Here is a 10,011-nt window from a genome sequence, read left to right on the forward strand (position 1 = left end):
ATGTTTTTGTTTGCCTCAATGTGGCACTTTCATTAAATAAGCATAAATCTATATTCACTTAGTTGTTGCTACTCCCTGTAGTGTTGGAGGGTGGGTGGGGTACCATGCTGTGCTGGGGACCAAACCCAGGTTTACCTCATGCAAAGCAAACTCCAGCCCTTTGAATAAGCCCCCTGGGCTCCAAATAAACATTATATGCTACATATGGAAGGAAGTTCTGAGAACTCCCAGTTCATCTCCAACATGCATATATGGTTACATGTTTTTAAGAGTAAATTCCTTAAGATCCTGGACCTCTCATATCATCTCAGGAAGATGATAATGATGATCCAGAACCATTTAAAAGGCTCTTAAATTGCAAATTAACCAAAAAAACAGCAATCATCATCCTTTTGCATCCCCTTCATTATTTCTGGTAATTCCACTCTCTTCCCTGCATTTATGATGATTTGATTTTATCCATTCACAAGTCTGATTTTCTTCTATTGCAAATAGGAGAGAAATCATCCTGTATGTATATTTTTCTCTTTTCACTTATTTATGGACTGGAGCAATAGCACAGCGGGTAGGGTGTTTGCCTTGCACGCGGCCAACCAGGTTTGATTCCTCCATCCCTCTCAGAGAGCTCGGCTAGCTACCCAAGAGTATCTCGCCCTCACAGCAGAGCCTGGAAAGCTACCCGTGATGTATTTGATATGCCAAAAACAGTAACAACAAGTCTCACAATGGAGACGTTACTGGTGCCTGCTCGAGCAAATCGATGAACAGGATAACTTATTTCCACTTTATATAATTCCCTTCCACATGGCTGAATTTTATCTTTTGGATTGTTGGACAGATTCCATTGTATGTGTAGGACACATTTTCTTTTCCAGTTATGTAGGGACAGACATTGCTTGTCTTGACACCTTAGTTATTTTAAATAATGCTGCCACATTATTTACAGGAGGGGACAAAGCCTTTCATGTCAGTGTTTTCAGACTCTTGGCTAGATCTCCACAGGTGAGATTGCTGGTTCCTCCAGTAGATCAGTTTTAGTTTCTTTTAGAAAGCAGAATTTGATTTGCCAAATGGTTGCAGAGTGACCTTGAATATCAATGTTTCTACCAACATTCTGCTTATGATTATTTATGAATCTTTAAGAAGTTAACTGTTTATAGCTTATCCTCTTCTCATAAAGTTCTTACCAGAATTGACTGTGGCACCCATATTTCTACCAGCAACCTCTGCAAGGCAACCTAAGCTTTCTCCAGCATGCACTGTAATATTCTAGCCCTTCCCACAGCAGATGTGCTATTTTAAAAGCCACTTCTACCTTTGTAGGCATTCATTATAGCAACATTCCACTGCCTGCTAACCAAATCAGGTTTGCCTCTGTCATCATCATAATAAAATGCTACAAACAGAGTAGTTAAACATGAAATCTTATTGAGAGGTAGTTGGGAAGATGGAGGAAACGGTGAAGGGAAGGTGACACTGGTCGTGGGATTGGTGTTGGAATATTAGATGCCTGTAACAAATCATCATGAACAACTTTGTAACCACAGTATTCAAAAAAACTGTGTGTGGGTATGTGTGGTGTGTGTGTGTGTGTGTGTGTGTGTGTGTACACACATGGAATTTACGGGATCTGGAGAGATAGTACAGGGGGTAAGGCACTTGCCTTGTACAGGACTAAACCTGGGTTTGATTTTCAGCTTCGCATATGGTCCTCTGAGCACCGCCAGGAGTAATTCCTGAGTGTAGAGCCAGGTATAACCCCTGAGCATTGCCAGGTGTTACCCCAAAACTAAAACTCAAACCAAAACAAAACCCACAGAATTTGATCTTCTCATACTCCTGGAGTTTTCAGAGTCTAAGATCAAGGTTCTGGCATGGTTTGATTTCTGGCGCAGGCTGGTTAAATGAAGAAGGCCAAAGCCTGGGGTTTTGGTCTCCTCGGTAGTATTGAGTGCTGCCCACTAGTGTGCAGGAGCCACTAGCCCTGTCTTTTTCCATCGCAAAGGGGCAGCACTGAGGGGAGCTAAGAGCTTAAGTGTGGAGTGCCCTGGAAGAAAAAAGCAGCAGGGGTGGTGGTGGGGAGGGTGCGCTGGACACAAGTGTTTGATGGCCGAGAGCCATTCCTCTGGCTGACCCATGGTGATGGATGGATGAAGGATCAGGGGAACGGGGAAACAGGGCCCTGGCCACAGGCTGATTGGTAGTCAGTTTATTTCTCTCTCCTCCCCAGCATAGTTGGATCTCTCCTCTTACTGCACAATTGTAGTTGTAGTTTTGGTTGTAGTCCCAGTCATCATCGTTTCCTCATCCTAGTCTCCTCTTAGACATCAAAGTCCTCTACTTCCAGTCATTGTTATCATCTAATCCCCTCTTACACCCTAAAGCATAGTTATGTAGACACAATGAAGGGTGGGGGTACACATAGGGGGGTTGAACATTGTCATAACAACAAACAGATGTTAAGACTTCAGGGGAAGTTCTAGGAGATTAACTCAAGGACAAAATCTCATCTGAGGATTTTTTTTTTTTTTTGGTTTCTGGGTCACACCTGGCGATGCACAGGGATTACTCCTGGCTCTGCACTCAGGAATCACTCCTGGCGGTGCTCGGGGGACCATATGGGATGCTGGGAATGGAACCCGGGTCAGTCGCGTGCAAGGCAAACACCTTACCTGCTGTGCTATTGCTCCAGCCCCTCATCTGAGGATTTAGCACTCCAGATTACTAGGAGATCTGCTCAAGGGCAGAATTCTATCCAGGGTATATTGCTTTCTCCTTTCCTTAGCTAGTAATCCATTTAAATAATCACAGTAAATTTACTTCTTATACTATTTCTAGTCATTTTGTTTGAACACAGTAAGAGATATATTAAGCTTAGAGGTTGGCTCTTCCTGGGGACATCTTGCTATATATCCCAGACTATAGCCCTCAGACTAGGTTAGTCTTTCCTAACCCCAGCAGGGTCCTTATTCAGTTATTTCTCCTTGGGCCATGACAGAGTTTGTTCCATGATTATGCTCTTAACTTATTATACTTATGGCGCTTAGCTTGTCTTCTCTCGATGCCATGGTAGCTTACAGCTTGCCTTGGGTTCATCCAGTCCCTTTGTTGGGGATCTCATTTTGGGAGTGTTAGAAAGTAAGGGCAACTGAGACTTAAGTCAGGTAAATATGATGGATGCCCAAGAGTAAAGTTTATTTGGAGTCAATTAACTCCCATGTTACAAAAGCATAGCATCAACTATCTTTCTGTGTCTAAAAAGGATATCGCTAAACCATGCAAATGACATAAAAGAAAGAGAAAAACAATATAGGATTATTAGTGCTTGATAGAATTGTGTGTGCCTAAAGGGCACTGTTGTGGGAGTAACTCAATGAACTTAAGCTCCCTGCAGGGGGAGCAAGGACAACCCAATGTTATCCAACAACACTTAGAACATGTGCCTAGGACACGACCAGGACCACAGAGATATGTTAGATGGAGTGAGTTGCTGCCCACTTTGTGTGTCTGTGTGTGGTTTTTTTCTTCTTTTTTGGGTCACACCTGGTGATGATCAGGGGTTATTCCTGGCTTTGCACTCAGAAATTACTCCTGGCGGTGCTTGGGGGACCATATGGAATGCTGGGAATGGAACCCGGCTCGGCTGCGTGCAAGGCAAACACTCTACCTGCTGTACTATTGCTCTAGCCCCGTGTGTCTGTATTTTTAAATAAAAAATATTTGTAGACTATTACAGAATATTTATTTTATTCTTACTGATGAAGAAAGGCTTGTCACACCTGCTCTAATCCTGATTTTCTTCTTCCCCCCTCCCTCCTCTTTTATCTCCTTTATAATTTCAGAATTTTTTTTGGTTTAATTTTAAGCTACATTCCTTCCTTCCTTCCTTCCTTCCTTCCTTCCTTCCTTCCTTCCTTCCTTCCTTCCTTCCTTCCTTCCTTCCTTCCTTCCTTCCTTCCTGATTTGGTTTTTGGTACTACTCACTCAGTGATACTCAAAAGCTGTTCCTGGCTCTGTGCTCAGCAGTGACCCATGATGGCGTTCAGAAGACCATATGCAGTGCCAAAGATCAAATTAGGGTAATGCCAAAGCTGCTGCACGCAATACAAGTACCTTATCTCCTGTATCTCTTTCTAGCCCTTACTTCTATTTCTCAAAGCTTACCAGACATTTCCTTTGAGCATTTAGTTTTATGTTCTTGTTCTTTGCGGAAGCACCAGGGGTTGAACTCAGCTCCTCACATATGCAAGACAAGCTCTACCAGTGAGCTGTATCCCCAGTACAGTTCTGGAGGTGGTTCTTATTTGTCTTAAAATGGTAATAAGTAGAGATGTGTTCCAGTACAGACTAATTCAAATCCTAGAAAAGTTGACCATTTTAGGTAGGTAGCAGATAGCATTTCTTAGGTGGGAATCCTTGTGGATGTAATTAAAATATAATAAAGAGGAGAAGGCTCAACAGACTTGAGTACATATATTGACACGTGGGAGTGTCAATCCCCAGCACTGCATGGTCCCCGAGCACTGCGGGGGATCAACCTCTGAGCACAGAGCCAGAATTAATCCCCAAACACTATTGAGTGTTAACCCAGAACAAAATAAAACAAAAATTAAAGAAGTTTCTTGTGTGTGTGTGTGTGTGTGTGTGTGTCAGAGAGAGAGAGAGAGAGAGAGAGAGAGAGAGAGAGAGAGAGAGAGAGAGAGAGAGAGAGAGAGAGAGAGAGAGATTTACTGTGTCATCATGCAGCCTTGGGCTGGAGAGAGAGCATAGCAGACAAGAACATGTGCTTTGCATGTGAGAATGATCCCCAGCTCCACGAGGTCCCCCTGAGTACTGCTAGAAGTGACACCTGCAAACCAAACTGCCTGGTGTGCTCTCCCCACCCCAGCCCCTTCAATCCATCTCCCTGTCTGTTATTCATTTCTAAGTGCCAGTGGCACCACTGTCAGCCCCAGCACAAGGGCCGAGCCTCCCCCCAGGCCTGGCTGCACCCCCACCCTCCCACACTGCGTGACTGGAGCAGGGACACGCTCCAGGCTTTGGCAGGTCCAGGTGGGAGAGTCTGTTTTCACAGGTGCACCCCACGGCCCAAAGTGCAGCCTTGGCTCCGAGTGTGTCCCTCAAGAGAAAAGCTGCATTTCTTTTGGGATGAATAAACAGCTCCCCCCCAAAACCATCGAAACAGATTGTGGGACATTTGATATTTTTGAACATAGGCTCTTCCCGCTTTCCTTGGCCATGTGAAAAGACTCTTTGTGTTCCAGACAAAAACAGGAGATTATAGTCATTTCCGAAATCTACTGTGTAGGTTGAAATATGTAAGAGTTAAGGAAAAAAGATTCTCCTCCTACTATTCCTTTCAGAAAGGACCCCCTAATCAAGCTACCCCTGACTCTATTGGCGGGGGAGGGGGGCGAGGGATTTGGGCCACACCTGGAAGTGCTCAGGGCTTACTCCTGTCTCTGTGGTCAGGGATCTCCCCTGACGGAGCTGAGGGGGTCATAAGTGAGCAGGGGACCCAACCTGCCAACCTGGGCCAGCAAGGCCTGAACCTTACCTGCTCTGCTATCTTATGTCCCCCCCAACCCGTTTTTATGTTTAGTTGTATCATGAGACATTACATGAAGGGAGCCATATCGCACGCTAGGGATTGAACTGGTGTCAGCCATGTGGAAGGCAAGAGCCTTAACTGTGCGCGGGCACTCTCTGGCCCCGTTCTTCAGCTTTTGATAGTTAAAATGGAGCAATTTACTTGAGGCCTCTGTTCTAGCTTGATGGGTTTCAGTTTCCCTTTGCTTTACCATACTTTTTTTTTTTTTTCAATTTGGGGGCCATACCTGGTGAGGGCCTGGTGCTGGGGATTAAACCCTCTGAAACATTCCCCAATCCTATTTTACTACACACTGATTGTAATTTTTTACCATTTAAAAACTTACAATACAATTAAAAAATTACACTGCCTCACTTGATTCACAGCATCTGTAGTCCTCTGGTCTCGGAGTGGCTGCCCGAGGATGTGGCTAGGAGTTAACCCATTCAGTGGGGGATTCTGGACAAAACCAGCCCAGAATGAGACTGACAATCTAAAGTTCCACTCTGTGGGACACTTACACGTCCCTTTTAAGTGCCAGGACCTTGGGGGAAAGGCTTGAAGTGTTAGCACACCTTTACTCTCTCCTTGTAACCATTGGGCACGTCGATACTAGCATACACTGAGGCAGAGGTGAGCTCAGAGCAAAGAGCTGCATGGAACTCGCAGCCCTGTCGGCCGCAGGCTCCCGTTGCCTCTTCTACAGCTTTGTGGCTGCACTTGGCTCTCACGGGCCAACACTTTCTTTCTCCTTGTGTGGGGAGCTGAGGACAGCCCCAGGACCCTCACTCCAGGCACTGCAAAAAGTGCTTCCCCCTGGCCATGTGCCTAAGGAAAAGGCGCCACTGCCCATTCCAGGATCACCCCTGAGGCCCCTGGGGAGCCTTTTGAGTTTCAGGATTCCAGGCCAATTCCCACATGGCAACCTGGCATGGCCATCCTCTCTGTGGAGTGGGTCCAAGTATCCTCACTGGCAAGGGAAGTGAACGCTCCCTCTGCGAGCCTGTTCAGGGCCTGGAGAGTGGGCGTGAGGCCTGCCCCCCGCCACAGATAAGGCACCTCGGAGCTGGCACCCCCAGTGGCACAGGCTGTACTCTGCAGAAATAGCAGACACTTCTTCACCGGCTATTTTAGGGCCTGAGAGCTGTCACTAGGAACCTTCTGGACTTCTGGGGTGACGGGACATGCCCAGAGAGGTGACAGCATCCCGGGCACTCTGTGCTGGGGTCAGGCAGTGGGAAGGCACTCGGGGCCAGGGCGGGCTGGCAGAGCTCTAAATAGCCGTGCTGGCCTCCTGCACATTCACAACTTGAATGTGCTCTGGCATTTCTCATCTGCTCGGAAGACGGTGGGGTGGATTTGCTCTGGAGGTGAGCTCCAGGCCACTCAGGAGACCAGTCTGGGGGATTTTCGGGGATACAGCCAAACTGCTCCCCAGGAAAAACCACAGGGCATGACTCCTTCAGTCCTGACCCTGCTGGCCACTAGTGCTCACCTTCAGTGTGCATATGGGGGAACAGGCCTTCCATGTCGGCCCCATATGCTGGTGGATGCCAGCGTTTCTGCAGGTAACCAGCACCTCGATTTCAGGGGCTCCAAATATGCAATAAGAAAGACGTGAGTCTTTTTATGGTTTGTTTTTGGGCCACTCCTGGCTGCTCCTAGGGTTTACATCTGACTCTGCTCAGGGATCATTTTTGGTGAAGATTTGGGCACCATATGCAGTGTCTGGATTGAACCTGAGTCCACGTGTGCAAGGCAAGTGCCTAAACCCCTGTATGGTCTCCCGAAAATGGCTCTTAGCCCTGATCAGAAACTCTCATGGAGGTGTTCAGGGAGGCAGTGGCATCCATGGCTCAGTGAGGAGCATAAAGGGCATGAGGAATTAGGGGGTTTCCTAGCTGTCCGGTCCCCTCCCATATGAGTTAGGGGACATCTTCTGCTTCCACTAGGGTCCACAACAGAAGCAAGGGGTCCCCTGGGTGCTCTTGCTGCTCAGCTCCTTCCCTGCTTCTACTTTTCAGAGCTGCTGTTCCCACTAGCCTGGTATTGCCAAATGGGGCAATCGAATGAAAGGCTAAAGGAAGAGGGAAGATTCGGCACAGGCCCATGCAACGTGGTGTTCATGGCATGTATTTAGTAAATTGTTCAGGTTTATGCTCTTTCTACTGTGCCACTAAGGTTTACTAACCACAGCTTTTCTTTTTCTTTACTTACAAATAAAATAGACCATGTATGCTCATCTTGCATACAGACCTGCTATAAAGGCTCTTCTAGGAACTGAAAACTATTTAACAAGCGTGATTCTATTCTTATTATTTACATAGACTATCGATAATAGGTGAAACTGCAAAGATGAAACGGTTAGAGTTTGCCTATGGCTAGGACAGAGGGAGGAGGAACTACTGCTCAGAAATATAAGTTTATTTTAGGGTAATAAACTTTTGTGTGGGGGGGAGCGTGGGGTGTGTGGTTCGGGACACACCCTACATTGCTCAGGTTTTATTTCTATCTGTGCTCAGGCATCATTCCTGGGAATACTCTGGGGATTATAAATGGTGCCAGGGATTGATTGAAAAATTACCTTACTTTTTTTTTTAATTGAATCACCACGAAATACACAGTTACAAAGTTGTTCATGACTGGGTTTCAGTCATACAATGTTCCAACACCTGTCCCTTCACCAGTGTACATTTCCCACACCAGTGTCCCCAGTTTTCCTCCCCAGCCAACCTCTATAGCAGGAAGTGCCTCACCCTTGCACTAGCTCTCTGGCCCTTTTGTGATTTTTCTCACCAAATTCACATTTCAGTTGAGATTGTTTGGATTATATGTGCTAATATTCCCGGCCATGGTAAATCCCATTAGTGACTATACCTAGCACACATAAAAGATGCTCAATAAATACTTGTGGGTTTGAAATAAAAGTATGAATAAACTTTAGGAGTCAGTTATATACAAGCTGACCTGAGAGACTAAGAACCCTAAGATGAAATATAGAATTAAAAATTAAGATTTCACAAGGTAAAGAGAAAAGGAAGTGAAATTATCACTCACCTAGGGGGTGGGTTGGGGGGTGAGGGGTGGGATGTATACTGTTTTTTCTTTTGTTTCTTTGTTTGTTTTGTTTTTGCTTTTGTTTTTGTTTTTATTGGTGGTGAAATATGGGCACTGGTTAAGGGATGGGTGTTTGAGCATTGTGTAACTGAGATATAAGCCTGAGAACTTTGTAACTTTCCTCTTGGTGATTCAATAAAATAAATTAAAAAAAAATAAAAAAAATTAAGATTTCATGAAACCCTGAACTATCCAGAACCCTTGTTTACCTTAATTTAATTTACTTCATTTTTATTTGTGAAACTGTGATTTCCAATACTGCTCATGACAGGTTTTCCTGCTCAGTGTTCCACACCTTCCACCAGAAGGTCTGCTTATTTCCACCATTATTTTAATTTTATTTTAAATTTCTTCCACATTGAAAAAAAATAAAAGATGGGACATGATATTTTCACACACCCCCCGCCCCCAAATACCGTACTAGCTATTGTGACTGCTTTTAGGGAAACAAATGGAATTTAACATAAAGGGAAGATTCCAAATAAAAGGGAAATTAAAAATTAAAAAAAAAAGGCTGGGAATGAAGCTCAGCAGTAGAACATGCATTGCAGATGTGAGGTCCAGAGTTTGATCCCTGTCACTGAAAAAAATACGTTGAATTGGAAGTGTCTGTGGAATTGTTGAGACATGAGTTAATGGTAGGAGGAAAGGAGGGAGTCACAGGAGAAGACCCTGGAGAGAGGACCCCCACTGTGCACCACCTCCCTTCTTTGAGTTGAGGTGTGCCTTATGGGTACTTCACAGCAATCTGATTCTCAAACCAAATCTCAGAAACTCTGGATGGAGGTCAACTCTGTCCATTGGGTCGAAGCAGAAAGCCTCACCATTTGGAAAGGGATTGGAAACAGCTTTTCTTGTTGTCTTTTAGTGATGATCTGTGATGCTGTGATCTGCCTGGAAATGACTGTTTCAGCCATTCAATGATCAATGGTCATTTCAGGAATTGTCATTGTTCCCCTTTTTCTCCAAAGTCCTGCCCTGATTTCTTTTTCTCTGTCTCTGCCCTAGTCTTTGAGGCTCACCATCGCCAACTGTATACATTTTTTACTGTTGCTGTAACCCGCCGGCACACTCATGACCACTGCACACCCAGCCTTGTGTTCCTAGATCAGGAGTATGCATGGGCTCCTCTGGACTTGCTCAGGGTCTCCAAAACTGAAGTCAAGATGGTAGCTCTGTCTGGAGGCTCCAGGGAAGGTTCTGCTTCCAGGTTCACTCCATTGATTGGAAAGTTCCTTGTGTTTGTAGAACTGATGTTCTGTTGCTTTGCTGGCTGCCAGCCTGGGCCACCTCTGCTTAGAGAT

Source organism: Sorex araneus, chromosome 2 (assembly GCF_027595985.1).
Source record: "Sorex araneus isolate mSorAra2 chromosome 2, mSorAra2.pri, whole genome shotgun sequence".
NCBI lineage: Eukaryota > Metazoa > Chordata > Mammalia > Eulipotyphla > Soricidae > Sorex > Sorex araneus.